The sequence below is a fragment of the Miscanthus floridulus genome, chromosome 14, assembly GCF_019320115.1.
Source record: "Miscanthus floridulus cultivar M001 chromosome 14, ASM1932011v1, whole genome shotgun sequence".
NCBI lineage: Eukaryota > Viridiplantae > Streptophyta > Magnoliopsida > Poales > Poaceae > Miscanthus > Miscanthus floridulus.
The window spans coordinates 27,352,948-27,369,675 of record NC_089593.1 but is presented as its reverse complement, the minus strand read 5'-3'; positions in this window follow the sequence as shown (position 1 = coordinate 27,369,675).

Genomic DNA, 16,728 nt, shown 5'->3' with positions numbered 1-16,728 from the left:
AACCAGTTTTGCTCTTCGGCAGATCGGACCACGACGAGGTGAAAGATGGTATGTCATATGTGCACACATATCTGATCTTAGCTCTGAGTGCGACGCATGACTGATCGAGGCGCCTGACTGAGGTGTATTGATCTTAGCTGGACAGGTACTGAACTTGTCATTGCTGTTTAAGCAATCTTCATGTTATTACCGTAAGGTCTATGAGTTTGAGGTGCATCTTGTGCATGCACAGGTAGGGGGATGGTTATGGTGTGCATTGGATTCATGTTGAATTTTCTGGCAGTCTGAATAGCAAGGGCTTGTATGAGGATAGCAGATACAAGTCTCATCTCATCTCAAGAGTTTGAATTTAATTGGTAGCAGGGTGATGAGTGTGGCAGCATGGAAGAATTCAGCGCGACGTTGTCAGTGAAATACTCTTTCAGCAACTTCTCATACAAGGTAAACTATTATCTGAAAAAATCCCTGTTTCATTGCATATGAGTTTTCTTTTCTGAATTTTGTCTTTGATGACTGAATTTTCCTTTCCAACTTTTTTTTCTGTGATATGCAGAACATTTCTCAGCTAGCATCCATGAACTACGACCAGATGATGGAGCACAACTTGGATCCTTTGCAGTCCTTGAAATAAACCTTGATATCAGAGCAGTAAAGGTAGGTGTAATGTTCAGTGCCATGGATACACTAAATTTCCCTTTCTGCATCTAATTATGACATTGTTGTTACATATACATATGGTTTGCATATTTCAGTGCCATGTATACAATAAATTCAGCAAGCTCTTCTTATTAACAATATAATGTAGATTTGCTGCCTATAACTTGCTGAAGGTATGCTGCTGTTCATCCTAAAAATGGGTATGCTGCTGTTAATCCTAAAAAATGATATGCTGGTGTTTTATTTAGGGGTAGAGAAGAAGCATGTTTTCTTATTTCAGTATGAGGCTTGCAGTAGCATTCAGTTCGTTCACTTGATGCTGCTAACAGTAAGTGGCATCTAGGATTCTTATTTCTACATGTTAGGGCTATTTAACATGCCTAAGCCAACCTCTTTAATAGTGTTAGCTTTTAGCAATGACTCATGGTATATGGATTTAAGTTTGGAATTGTTAATGTAAGTGGCACCTCATCAATGGGTTTTGTTGTATTTCAAGGTAGTTTCATGTTCTTTTATCCGAACTCAATTTTGTTGTCATTTATATAAAAGATGATACACTTAAAGATTTCGGCTACCTGAACTAATATATTGCCCGTGCTAACATAGGTCTTATTAAGTAACTTTTCCAGGTACACATAAATTCTAGTTCCAGTATTGAAAAGGGGATTTACATATTATGATTTAATGCAGCATGAACGAGTGATGATGAGCACGGAACAAGCTAGCCTGGTGATGGGTTCAGCACGAGAGGGCTAGCATCGCACGAAAGAAACGTGCCCACTACTCCCTCCGTCCTTTAATATAGTGCATTCTAGCATTCAAAATTGGTCCTTAAATATAATGCATTCTAGAGGACAAAAACTAATTTTACATTAAATACATTCCATTTATCCATTAATCACGTTGATGATAGTGTTTAATTAGGAAATAACACGAGGGTACATGCGTCTTTTATATTCTCTCTTAATTTGTCTTAAAATTCTTAGAATACACTATCACTAACACCGCTAATTAGGCTCTAGTTCGATGCGAGATTTGGCGGCGGTCCTTTTTCACCTGGCACTGACACGACGGGATCCTCTGCGGCTCCAGATGCCGCACCGTCGACTCCGCCTCCCCGCTTTTCGCCACTGACGGATCCGAGTGCCGGGGGATAGGATTTTGTGGTCCCTGGATCCGTTGCTGCGACGGCGCCAGGATCGTCTGCGGCTGGAGCACCTGCAACATAGCCTGCGGCATCCGCAGCACCTCTACGCCCTATCACCCGGCTTCAACACGGTATCCATAAACCCAAAGTTTATACTGATGGAACAGTGCGCTGTCGGCAGCATCTGTTGCAGGTGAACCAAAACTCTGTTGGTGAAGCTTTGCATGACCAAAGATGGGTTGCGGCAATAGATAGTGAACATCAAGCTTTGTTGAAAAACAAGACATGGCATCTTGTCCCTCCACCAAAGGGTAAGATTATAATTGACTGTAAATGGGTTTATAAGATCAAGAGGAAGGAGGACGGCACGACTAACAGATATAAAGCTCGTCTCGTTGCGAAGGGTTATAAGCAACGTTATGGCATTGATTATGAGGACACTTTCAGTCCAGTGGTTAAAGCTGCTACGATTTGACTAATTCTCTCTATTGCAGTTTCAAGAGGGTGGTCACTGAGGCAGCTTGATGTCCAAAATGCATTCCTCCATTGAGTGTTAGAGGAGGAAGTATATATGCGACAGCCGCTAGGATATGCAGATATGTCAAAACCAACATTCGTTTGCAAACTAGACAAAGCTTATGGTCTCAAACAAGCACCACATGCTTGGTATGCTCGGCTATGTGGGAAACTTGAAGCACTGAGGTTTAGATCTTCCAAGGCAGATACGTCCCTCTTCTATTATAATACAGGAAAGCATGTTATATTTGTTTTGGTTTATGTAGATGACATCATTGTGGCGAGTTCCTCACAAGAAGCCACAGATGCTCGACTCAAAGATCTAGAAAAAGAATTTGCCTTGAAGGATCTTGGAGTCTTGCATTACTTCCTTGGGATTGAAGTTAAAAGGAATTCAGATGGTTTGATTCTGTCTCAAGGTAAATATGCCAAAGAAATTGTCAAGCGGGCAGGCATGAGTAATAGCAAACCGATCAATACACCTTTGTCTAGTGTTGAGAAGCTTAGTGCAGCAGATGGAGATCCACTTGGACCTGAGGATTCTACAAATTATAGAAGTGTTGTGGGAGCTATGCAATACCTAACATTGACTAAACCTGACATTTCGTTTGCAGTAAATAAGGTGTGTCAATTTCTCTGAGCTCCTACAACTGTGCACAGGAGTGCTGTGAAACGTATACTTCTGTATATTCATGGAATGTCAAAACTTGGGCTTCACATCAGGAGGTCCAAGTCCATGATGATAAGTTCTTCTTTAGACGCTGATTGGGCGGGGTGTGTTGATGATCGGTGATCTACTGGTGGTTTTGCCATGTTCCTTAGTTGTAATCTGATCTCATGGAGTGCAAGGAAACAAGCCACCGTCTCCCGCTCGAGTACAGAGGTAGAATACAAAGCACTTGCAGATGCAACAACAGAGATGATGTGTGTCGGGTTCATAAACCTAGGGTCCCTCGGGGACTGGCTTCCACGCCAAAGCTCGGCCCAAACAGACAGCACACAACTCATGGCCCGGCCCAAGGGTCTAAAACGACAGGCCAAAAGGGCGGACCAGTCACCGACCGGAAGGTCTGGCCAAAGAGAAACAACGCCCGCTTGTCGACTACTTCGGCCCACCTTTCTGACTAGAGCGCTCGCTTTGGACTCTGACTGTCTCCGGACGGCCTCTCCGATAGGAAGGCCTGGCCCAAAACGCTACTCCCGACTTTGACCCCGCGTCTCCGACCGGGGGTCGCAGGAACCCTGCTCACCACTCTTCTCTGGCTGGCACGACCAGGGCCAGCTGGAGCCGCCCGACCAGGGACGCCCGCTCGGAAGGAACCAGGGGACGAACGGAGAAAGCAAGCCAGGGCACACAAGTCAAACCACAATACCAGGGACCATACCCTATGCACCTGTAGGAACAGTACTCTACAACCACCCTGACACAAACATTATTGTAGGCGCCGACATTTTCCTCTACAGTATTGTAGGCGCCGACATTTTCCTCTACAGTATTATAGGCGCCGTTAAAACTCCCGTACGGTAAGGCCCCCCACGTGCCTCCGGGTACCGATAGTATTGTAGGCGCCAGGATTTACCATATGGGGTGAACGTGGTGACACTCCTCACATGCCTCTAGGCATCAAACAGTATCTACAGGTACCGATGTCTACCATTCCTGAAGAAGGCAAACATAACCTCCCACATGCATCTGACATTCTACAGTAACATCAACAGGGTTGTAGGCGCCTAACATTATCTTGTACCCGCCGGCATGGGCAACAAAGCTCAGTAGCATACGTAATCTCACTTGTAAAGCCATCCCCCTTATCTATAAAAGGGGATGTGCTCCCTCCAACAAAGGAGAGGCTTTTTTCTCTCTAAGGCCCCCTTTGAAGAGCCTTTCTCAGATTCATTAGGTCAACCAAGTTCTCTAGTCCACAACCACAGAACCACTAGGTTTGGACCTCAAGCACACGCTTGAACACTTAGCTCATAACGTAGCTCCAGTCGCTCTCGGCCCTTCTGACCGGAGCCGACCGGACCTCTTGTACACCCCATCTTTCTCCTTCTCGTTTGTAACCCCACTGCAGACTTCGAGCACCTGGGCTCAGGAATAAAGTCACTGACCGACTCAGACTGGACGTAGGGCATGTTGCCTGAACCAGTATAAACCCTGTGTCATTGAGTGCTAGGCCACCTCCGATCACAACGTACGGCAAAACTACAAATATTCACTAGTTGGTCATATTCTGCACCGACAGTTGGCGCCGTCCGTGGAGAAGACATTGTACATTCAACACTTTTTGGTCATCGGATGGCCCACTTTCCCGCCACCCTCGCCGTGGCGGGCTCGGGCGATACGATTCGCTTCGGCTCACTGGAGTTTCCCACACTCTCACCAGCTGGGATGCGGGTCCCGCCCGTCTTCGAGTCATCCCAGGCCTTCATCTCTAGAAGCCTAGACTTTGTCGCTGACCGGCTCGGTGAACTGCACCTTCGCAAGGAGGCTCACGTCCCAGCACCCATCGAAGGGGCGCCCTCCATCAACTCTGGGACGCATGACTTTGTCGACGTGGCATCTGCACTTCATTCCGAGCAAACTCTCTGCTCAAACCCCGCTGTAAGTAATATGCGTAGTGTCATTTACTCTTTGTTTACTATCACCCACCGATCATCCGGAGGGATTGTATCGCCCACGCCACGAACACCGTACGATCGGTTCCCCTACGGCCTCGCGTCCTCCGCGGATGCGTACGCTCGGGGGCTCCAAAGGATGCTGGCACCATCCCCCCTCGCATCCGAATTCATGGGAATGGCAGGCCACGCTCCTGCCGCTTTCCATGAACTTCCGGATGACGAGGGCGAGAGTGATAGTTCCAGCATCGGCGACGTGGCACCCTACCACCGTCCGTCCTGGGAATGCGCTATGGCGGACGCTCTGGGACAGCCACCGGTGGTTGTGGAGTCTACGTAGACTCACACCCCTCCGGACCCACATGCGGGGGCCCTCGCGTCTGCTCAAGCGCACGCTGAGGAATTACTACAACGGCGGCAGCACCAGCCGCCGCCTGTGCCGGCGCAGTCGGTACAGCACGTTGTGCCCCATGTGGATGGCTCGGCAGGCGGCGCCCGGGGTCGCGCTCGTCAGGTCCAACACAACATCATAAACGATGGGAACGATCTCCCACAATTCGCTCAAGCCGACCAGAACATCGCCGCTACGGCAATGCTTTTGCACGGTGTTCCTGAGCCCATCGACCCCCAGGAGCGGGCAGTCTATCGGAACCTCTGGGTTCTCATAGAAGCCGCCTCCGTTCAACAGGCGGAAAGCTCCACGTCGTGACTCCGACTCGCGCCCTCTCTCCCCTTTAGTGGGACGGGGACGCACCAGACGGATCGCTCTATTCGCTTGCCGCTACAGCCGTCAGGCGCGGCTCGGGGGGCAGCAGCCGCGCCACAGTCCGACCCAGCGCCTGCCCCACACCGACCGCCAGTACACGAGTGGCCCGATCCACACCAGGATGCTCGTATCATCATCAGCAACCGGCGTCAGGCCCGACACGATGATGATGACCACCGTACGGCGGTGGGCGACACGAATGCCGGCCGAACCATTGAGAGGAGAGGTGAAACGCACCCTAGGCGCGCTCGCCGGCTGAACGACCGGAGCCCCAGCCCTGAGGGCCCAGGACCATGGGCCTTCAGCCGGCGTATCCGGAGAGCACCGTTCCCACAACATTTCCGACCGCCCGCCCACATCACCAAATACACCGGGGAGATAAACCCAGGCATTTGGCTCGAAGACTTCCGGCTCGCCTATCGGGCCGGAGGAGTGGATGATGACTTTTTCATCATTCAGTATCTTCCCATTTGCATGGGGGAACATGTTCGGGCATGGCTTGAGTTCCTCCCACACGACAGCATCCACGACTAGGCGGACCTCAAGAGGGTCTTCGTCGGAAATTTTTAGGGGACGTATGTCTATCCTGGAAACTCCTAGGACCTCAAGAGCTGCCAACAGGAGCCCAGCGAGTCCCTGCAGGATTACATCCATAGGTTCTCCCAACGATGCAACTCCCTCCCTGATGTCGTTGACGCAGACGTCATTAGCGCATTCCTCTCCGGGATGAACTGTGAGTCCCTGATCCACAAGCTTGGCTGCCTGAAACCCCGTACCACCCACGACCTGCTTGACGTCGCCACTAACCACGCCTCTGGCGAGGAGGCGGTCGGAGCGGTCTTTAGTGGAGGCTAGGACAAAGGCAAGGCCAAGCGTGCAGACCCAGATGAGGGCCCCTCCACACAGAGGGGCAAGAAGAACAAAAAGGATCGGCGCCGATCAGACAACACCACGATGGTCGCCGTGGCTGATCGCATGGGCAAGCAGCCCCAATAGGGGCTGCCTAACCACTTCAACAAACTCATGGACAGTCCGTGCACCAACCATGCCTACCCCGTCAAATACCTCTACAAGGACTACGAGCTCCTCAAATGTTTCCTCTAATAGGCCGGCGGGCCAAAGGAGGGAGACAGCAAAGAGGCGGTAGCCAAGAAAGGAGGCGCGACAGGCAAGGACGGAGATGGTTTCCCCGACGCTGACGAATGCATCATGATCTTCAATGGATTTGATGCCATCTGGTCCAAGCAACAGCACAAGGTTCGCTATAGAGAGGCATGCACCGCCGAAACGGCCGTCCCCTCCTTCCTCAGCTGGTCGGAATCTCCAATCACCTTCGATAAGAGGGACCATCCCTCCCACGTCGTGAGACTAGGATGCTACCCGCTCGTTGTCGACCCCATCGTCCGCAAGAAGCGTCTTACCAAGGTGCTAATGGACGGAGGTAGTGGCCTCAACATCCTATACATCGACACCCTTGATGCCATGCACATCCCTCGATCGGAGCTCCGCCTGGCGGGCTCCCCCTTCCACGGGGTAATCCCGGGAGCGTAGGCATACCCGCTCAGATAGATCGATCCGCCCGTCATGTTTGGCAGCCGAGCCAACTTCCGCTCGGAGGTCCTCACCTTCGAGGTGGTGGACTTTCCAGGGTCCTACCATGCCATCTTGGGGCGGCCATGCTACGCAAGGTTCATGGCAATCCCCAACTATACCTACCTCAAGCTGAAGATGCCGGGACCAAACGGCGTCATCACCATCAGCAGCGCCTTTTTGCATGCCTTCGCGTGCGACCATGAGCACTACAAGCTCGCCACTATGGTCGTCAATTCGTCTGAGCTCCCATGGCTTAGGGAATCGTCGGCACTGGCAGTCCCAGACTGCAGCAAACCAACCTCCTCAGTGGCCTTTCATCCGCTCAAGGAAACCAAGGCGGTGGGAATCGACCCCACCAACCCAACCAAGATGGTTCAGATCGGGACCCAGCTCCTGGCCAAATAGGAATGCGAGCTCATCGACTTCCTGCGCAACAATCACGACGTCTTCGCATGGCAGCCTTCTGACATGCTGGGCATACCGCGGGAGGTCACCGAGCATGCACTACGCCTCATCCCGGGCTCGAAGCCCGCCAAGCAGCGCCTGTGTCGCTTCGACGACGAAAGGCGCAAGGCCATAGGCGAAGAGATCGCCAAACTCATGGCAGCTGGGTTCATCAGAGAGGTATTCCACTCCGACTGGCTTGCCAATCCTGTTCTTGTCAAAAAGAAGACCGAGAAGTGGAGAATGTGCGTCGATTATACTGGACTCAACAAGGCGTGCCCAAAGGATCACTTTCCCTTGCCGCGTATAGACCAGATAGTCAACTCCACCTCGGGTTGCGAAATCCTCTCCTTTCTGGATGCCTACTCAGGCTATCACCAGACCGCGATGAAAGAACCCGATCAGCTCGCAACTTCGTTCATCACCCCGTATGGTTCGTACTACTACGTGACCATGCCTTTTGGCCTGAAGAACGCTGGTGCCACCTACCAAAGGTGCATGCAGCAATGCTTCGCCGACCAAATCGACCCGCTCGATCAGCCTGATCAAGCCGAGCGGCTAAAACCAACAATCGCCGTCTATGTTGATGACATAGTGGTCAAAACAGCTCAAGCTTGCGACCTGATCGCAAACTTGGCCGCAACATTCATGAACCTCCGAAGGTTCAACATCAAACTGAATCCCGAAAAATGTGTTTTCGGGGTTTCGAAGGGGAAGCTGCTTGGATACATCGTGTCCAAGCACGGCATCGAGGCCAACCCCAAAAAGATCACGGCCATCTCCAACATGGGCCCCATACACAACGTCAAGGGCGTGCAAAGGCTCACCAGCTATCGGGCTACCCTGAGTCGCTTCATCTCCCGGCTCGGTGAACGGGGGATGCCACTCTACAAGCTCCTCAAAAAGACAGACTCCTTCGTCTGGACTGAGGAAGCCCAGCAGGCTCTCGAAAGCCTCAAAACGTCCCTGACGTCAGCCCCAATCCTCATCGCTCCCGAACGGGGAGAACCCCTCCTTCTTTACGTTGCGACAAGCAACCATGTGGTGAGCGCCGCCCTAGTCGTCGAAAGGGAGGAGCCAGGACACTAGCTCAAGGTACAACGACCCGTATACTTCATCGGAGAGGTACTTACCAACCCCAAGGTCTGGTACCCCTAGGTGCAGAAGCTCCTATATGTCGTGCTAATGGCAACCAGGAAGCTCCTACACTACTTCACCGACCACAAAGTTGCGGTCGTCACTTCATACCCACTCGGAGACATCATCCGCAACCGCGACGCCGCCGGACGAATCTCCAAGTGGGCACTCGAACTCATGGGCCATGACATCAGGTATACCCCCGCACCGCTATTAAGTCTCAGGCCCTCACAGATTTTATCGCCGAATGGATGGAGGTCCAGCTACCGACCCCGAACGTCACCCACGAGTACTGGACAATGTACTTCCATGGATTCGTAATGGCGTCCGGCTCGGGGGTTGGAGTGGTTCTGATCTCCCCGGATGGGAGTAGGCTCCGCTACGCCATCCGCCTCCATTTTTCAGCCTCAAACAATGCCACGGAATACGAGGCCCTTATCAATGGACTACGCATCGCCATCGAGCTTGGTGCTACACGACTCTATGTTCGTGGCGACTCGGAACTAGTCGTGGATCTGGTCATGAAGGAGTCCTCCTGCAAAAGCCCCCTTATGACAGCATACTGCCAAGAGGTGCGCAAGCTCGAGGACAAATTCTAAGGGATTGAACTACATCATGTCCCTCGAAGGGACAACGATGCCACCAATTTCCTCGCAAAACTAGCCGCCAGACGGGAGCCATCCCCGGGCGGGATCTTCATCAACGACATCCACGAGCCATCCGCCTGCATCCTAGAAAGTCTGATCTAGACACACCCCGACGCCCAGCCGGCGCTCGGGGGCTCCGACCCCGACGCTCGGCCGGCACTCGGGGGCTCCGATCTCGGTGCCTCTAGGACGACGTCACCCATGAATGTCGCCGTATTGGCACTCGATCTAACCGACTAGCGAGTATCGCTACTCGCCTACCTCCTCGAGGAGGTTCTCCCGTCCAAAAGGACTGAAGCCCGATGGATCGCTCGACACGCCAAGACCTTCGTCGCGCTGGTGATGAGGTCTACAAATAGAGTCCATCAGGGATACTCATGAAGTGTATCCCCACCAACTAGGGGAGGTAGCTCCTCTTCGAAGTCCATGCTAGGATTTGCGGACATCACGCGGCCCCAAGGTCGCTGGTCGGAAAAGCCTTTCACCAAGGTTTTTACTGGCCCACCGCGCTGCGAGATGCAGAGGAGGTCATCCGTAGGTGTGAAGGATGCTAGTTCTACGCTCGGCAAACCCATTTGCCGGCATAGGAGCTCCAAACCATCCCCATCACCTAGCCATTCGCGGTCTGGGGCCTCGACATGGTGGGACCCCTCAAAAAGGGCCTAGGCAGTTTCACTCACCTACTCGTAGCAGTCGACAAGTCCACTAAGTGGATGGAGGCCAAGCCCATCACCAACATCCGCTTGGAGGAGGCAGTCAAATTCTTCCTCGACATCATCTACCGGTTCGACGTTCCTAACTGTATCATCACTGACCACGGGACTAACTTCACCGGGAAGAAGTTCCTAGACTTCAGCGATGGATACGGCATCAGGATCGACTGGGCTTCGGTTTGACATCCACGAACTAACGGTCAGGTCAAACACGCCAATGGCATGGTCCTCCAGGGACTTAAGTCACACATCTTCGACCGACTCAACAAGTATGCCGGGCGATGGGTTTCAGAGGTCCCAGCGATCCTCTGGAGCCTAAGAATGACCCCAAACCGATCCACAGGGTTCACACCTTTCTTCCTAGCCTACGGAGCTGAGGCAATATTACCCTCCGACCTCGACCACGGCGCCCCAAGAGTGAAGGCATTCGACTGCGACTGAGCCACGGAGGCCCAACAAGATGCAGTCGACCTACTCAAAGAGGCCCGTGAGACGACCGTCATCCGCTCTGCTCGCTACCAACAAACCCTCCGCAGGTACCATGAAAGGAAGATCAGAGGGAGGATACTCGAAGTCGGTGATCTCGTACTCCAGAGGACCCAATCGACGAAGGAAAAACACAAGCTCTCTCCACCATAGGAAGGGCCCTATACAGTGACCAAAGTAATCCGATCGGGCACCTACCGACTAGTGGACAACAATGGCAATGTTCTCACCAACACTTGGAACATTGAATAGCTACATCGTTTTTCCCCTAAATTTGGTCTAACCTGTTTTTAGTTAACACATGCTCCTATAAAAATGCCCTAGCCCGAACACTTTTGGCCCGGGGCACTCGGGGGCTTCATAAGGATACAATATCAAATATTACCTCTCTTCTCCTTACTATCACATGATAAAAACAACTTTGTCCCCGAGCGGAAGCACATTCCATTCCTTTGATTGCCCTACGTGACTCTGTTCTTACTTCCAACCGAACGCACCCCACCATGACCTACGGTTATAGGCAGCCGAGCCCCTCGGGCCACGCCCAGGCTCTTAACAGCTGTGGCCTATGGAACTAACGAGCAGGTGAGAGAGGAAAAAGGATAAAAACAAAAGTCATGCTAGGATAGAAACAAGGAACATATATTATGGTTCTGTCACAAAAGCAGTATTGGTGTATTCATTGATACAAAAAAACTGTTCACACAGGGACTCACCCACGATCTCAACTATTACATTTTCTACTAAATACTACTGCGGCCGCTCGACGACATCGCCTGAACGCCAAAGGAGAAACCATAGCACACGCTGCCGGACATAATCACCTTCGCTGAGGCCCCGCCCGGTTTCGCTCCCTCAACTTTGGCGAGCGCAACGGGTACCTCAAGGGACCCACTTGGTTCCGCTCCCTCGACTCCGGCAAGCGCAACAGGTACCTCAAGGGACCCACTCGGTTCCTGTAACACCTCGGGTGTTTAAAATACTAAAACTGCCATATCATCATATGCATTGCAAGGCAATTGGTCATATTAAAAACTTTGAGATGCATACACTAAAACAAGTTATATTTATGTGGTATGTGTTGAATTGTATTGTTTGACTTAAGTTCAAAGTTTGTTTGGATTTTGAATTTTTCGAGAAAACCCTGATTTTCAGCATTTAAATCCTACCCTAAAAATCCATTTCAAAATATAAGCATATTTTGGGGTTGAGCCCAAAAGCAAAAGTGTAGAGCTTGGCAAGTTATACAAAGTTTGTTTTTGGAGTTTTTCAAGTTGTTTAGAAAAAATTTGAGTAATTCAAAAAGGCGTAATTCGTTAAATTTCCCTATTCAAATTCAAAAGTTCATTTCAAAATCTAGACCGAATTAGGAGATGGTTATAGAAGCAAAGTTGTAGAACTTTTGATTTTGAACAAATTTTGTTTTTCGAGATTTTTGAGTTGTTATGAAAATTTGGGAGTAATTTATGAAATTTGGCGAATGGCAATTCTGTAATTTTGATGAACAGTGTTCACCGCTTGCGCTACACCACCGGCGAGCTTCGGTTAGCTTCCAGTCGCGCGCGTGGCTGTCTGGGCGTCGCGTTGACACGGCAAAGGCTTCCACGTGGCTTCTTTGCGCTTTCTTGGTCGCGTTATAAGCCAGCCACCGTCGCCGTTCTTCATTTTATCTTCTCCTCTGTTTTCCAGTCACCGCCGCCGCAGCTCCGTCGAGCCCTCGCCATCGAACCTGCGTCTACGTCGTCGCGGCATAGTGCTAGATAGCTTCGCAGTTTCCTTACGCACCCAGCCAGCTAGCTCTGGTCGATTGATTTCGCCGTGAGTTCGCCATTCATCGCTTTCTTCCTCGCGGCCGACAACCTCACCCGAGACTCCGTTTCACCGCGGCCAGCCTACTCCGGTGAGCCGTTGGCCTTGATCGGTGTACCTACGGCTTCGTCTCGATGCTGTGGTGCTTAATCCTATGTTGCTTGCTTGTTTTGATCACTGCAGTCGCCGGTTCTTCCTCACCGACGATCTTTGCTCCGCCGTGATCATCGTGATCGTCGTCACGCCTCTCCGTTGCTTCTCCGACCTCGCTCCTTACTTCAACGCGTTCGGGGTGAGCCACTGGTACTTCCTGGATCCCTTGTTTGAGCTCTACCGGTTGCACACCGCCGGCGTAGCGCTGCCGTGCCACCGCGTCCGCCATGGCCGACGACGAGCTAGTATAGGGCCGTAATCAGTGCTGATAGGGACGTCGATCGATGCGCCTAGTCTTGGTGATCATTTTGGTACGTTGGCCGTCGCCGTTGGACTCACCGTCGGCGAGGAATCACTGGTCAGAGCCATCGCCGCCGTGGTCAACGTCGGAGGTTAGGGATGACAGGTGGGGTCGGGTTGTCAGTGACTCAGCGTTCAAATGGATTTTTCTATTTTCAGATTTGAATGAATAGTGTTTGTTTTTGTTATTTTTGTGTAGATTTATTTAGAGCTCCAAAAATTATGAAAATTTTTGTGTGACTTCTCTGTGATGTATAGTATTTAAGAAAAATATGAAATAATGTTGTTAAGTACTTTTTGAATGTGATAAAAATTGCTCAATTTATTAATAAATAGATTTCCATGATTTTTTATAGGCTTATTTAATTGTCCAAAAATTATGAAATTTGTTTTGCCACTTACTTATCATGTAATGAACATGTACTAAAATTTTGAGTTCAATTAGAATAAGTTAATTTATTTCATAATTTTGAATTAATTAATTAATTCATAAAAGCAAATAGTAACCTTTAATGATTTAGGTTTTGTTTGAAATTTTGGATTGAGTGATGACCTTGGGTCATTAGTTGATAATGATCCTTAGCAATTGATGTATGTGTTACGAAAAAGATTTAGTCTGTTTGACTTGCAACTGTACCGCGAAGGAAAGTTGTATTCAAATTATTAATTTTGCATCCATCATCGAGCATCATGTTTCGTATTCCGCATCATGTTAAACATGACATTGTTATTACGTGTAGTGAACGAAGGTGAAAACATGGTAGTTAATCAAATTGTTGAGGAGGTTAATCCGTCTGTTGAGGTCGGATCGAATACTTGTGAAACATCGCAGGAGCCGGACTTTTCCGTCAACAAAGGCAAGCCCCGGATGCATACAACCCTACCTTGTGTTTTACAAATTAATTTCGCTTTTGCTTTCCGTTACTGCATTAAGTGATTAGGAGTTAAGTAAGAGCCTAATTGGTGCATTACCAACCTTGTTATTCCATATTTACCTTATTACCAGTTTTAAATTCGTATATGCCTAGTTTTGCTTAGCTATGCGTAGAACGATGAAGTCAGGTGATTAACTGTCACATGCAAGTTTCAAATGGAACCTTGGTTACTTATGTTATCATGTGATATGGGAATGTGGAGTAATAAATCTAGATCGGGCGGACTCGGTGTGTGTGAGCCACAAGACATGGAGGTCTTGTGAGCGGGTTCTTTCCGCCTGTGTCGATTAAGGCACGTCCGTTGTTGAATTGCATGAGGTGAGAATTTGTAGTACTAACCACATACTCCGGTAAGCCTGAACTTGGCAATTCTATTACGAGAATGGCTACTCGCGCACTGGGAGTGGAGAGATGGCGGGAATAGCGTGTACCCACGTGGCAATGGGCTTGATTGGTGGAGTACTGTATTCTCGGGTGGCGCGGACCCGTTCTTGCTTTAGAGGATCCGAGAGTAGGTTGATATATGTAGGTCGGGGACCTGCATATGTCGTGTGGTCTGGAATCCCCAGCTGGGTTTTTAATCGGTTCGAATCGTCGTTGCTCCTCGGTTATGGAGACTCAACTCACTGTTCATAATCGTAGTATTAATAACTGGAACTTGAGAAAGGTTTGCGAAAAAGATTGATATGAAGTTCATGTTCTCATTATGGATCATGGCCGATTCATATGTGGTACTTATAAAGTTTTACCTTGGAATTAAAGAATTTTGTTAAAGAGCTTTTACGCAAAAGAACTTTGATTATTGTTAAAGCCATACCTTGAATCCCATGAGCCGGCATTCCTGAGTTCTATCAGTTTATTTCGGTTAAGTCTTGTTGAGTACTTTTGTACTCAGGGTTCGTTGACCCCTTGTTGCAGGTGAGCCTCATGAGCAGATCTGTTTTGGATCGTGCTGTATGACTATCGTTCGTTCTGACGATGTGAAGTAAATATGTGATCCTTGGGCAGGATGTTTATTTTGTGTGTTATGTATATGTTAATTATGCCACTCCACTACTACTATAGTTTGTAATAATTATCGAACTTAGTTTGTAAGGTTTAAAACAACTGGTTTGTAAACTATGTTATCATAAGACTTCCGCTGTTTTTACTCTGGTGCTGATATTTGAATAAATGTTGTAATACTGCAATGACTTTGTAATGTGATCCTGCTCGGAAATCGTGGATGATTCGGGGTTCCCCGAGGACACTCGATAGTCTTTTTAAGTTATTGGAAACATATGCATAAATGTCAAAGGTCATCGGATAGTGACAGGTGCATGTGGGCCCTATAACTTAGGAGGTTCTGCCACAGTTCCGCTCCCTCAACTCCGGCAAGCGCAATGGGTACCTCAAGGGCGTCACGCCCATAGATGCTCAGCAGAAGAGCATAGAGCTCCTGACCTTCTCATGCAGTCGAGGCAGCTCCTAGTCAGGAACGACGCTACCGAGGTATGGCCGCCATGGCTGGACGAGATCTCATCAAACTTTATGAACTAGCCAACCCGAGCAGCTGCAGGCACGGAACCCTCCACCGACGCGATCCCAAGCAACTTCCCCTCCGACAAGGCTCACCCGACCAAGATCCACCAGAGAAAGTCCGCACACGGCTCCATCCCAAAGAAGGCCTCGCAAATAAATCCAGCAGGCCACCTGAAAGTGCATCTAGCCCTTTAGTGGGTTTTGGATGATTGAATGACAACGTGATTAAAGGACTAACCCATTTGCTAAGTGTGGACAGGTAATAGGTTATCTCACAGGTACTTAATGAAAGCCAAAATGATGTGTTGTTGTGTAAACAATCTAGTTCGAGCACAAGACAACAATGCAAATGGAATTCATGCAAAGGCTTAATTATTGTGGGATTTCCATGTACTATATGAAAGCAAGCTTGTAAGAATTAATTAATGAGACATAAGGGATTGCATATGGAATGGTCTCATATTTGAAGCTTGCTAAATTGAAATGAAAAAGATGACAATACATGAATGGATGATTCAACACAAGATGTGACTTGATGGCTTGAGATGGTGAAGATAGCAAGGAAAGGCTTCGAGGTACTAAGCAAGGGTGAAGGGCAAGCGACGGCTTGGCGACCGAAGAACCTAGCTAGGGTGAAGAAGGAAGTACTTGCATTTAGTTGAGGTACTAATCAAGCTATGATGGCCATGTTTATGTGGAGGATCAAATCACTATTGGAATGTTTGATGGAAGTGACTTGATACATTTTGGAGTTATTTATATTTGATGAATGGAATCAAGTCACGTGCTCAAGATGGCTATGCTCAAGTGACAAGATCAATATTGACATGTTGGCACCCTCACTTGATAAAGATTGAAAGACACGGCATCAATTTAAAGAAGATCAACTCAAAAGGTTTAATTTTGTTTTTCTTTTGATCTTGAGTTAATAGGTATGCCGTACTATTAAGAGGGATGCAAGTTTAGGTGGTCTGAGGAAGATAGAGTGCTCAAGCATAATAATTAAATCAAAAGAGAGACACTCTAGCACTTCACGAGCACGTAGAATAATTTTCTGTGACTGTTGGTGTCGGAAGTCCCGACGTAAGCTGGAACTCCCGACAGTCGGAAGTCATGACTCTTGCAGAAAGTGCTGACTCCCAGTCATAGCCTACGCGGTGACTGTGGATGTCAGAAGTCCAGACGTGAGTCAGAACTCCCGACAGTCGAAAGTCCTGACCCAAGCCGGGAGTCCCGGCATCGATGGTTCTACTGACCTGCTGTCTGTGCCCGTCGGAAGTCTCGA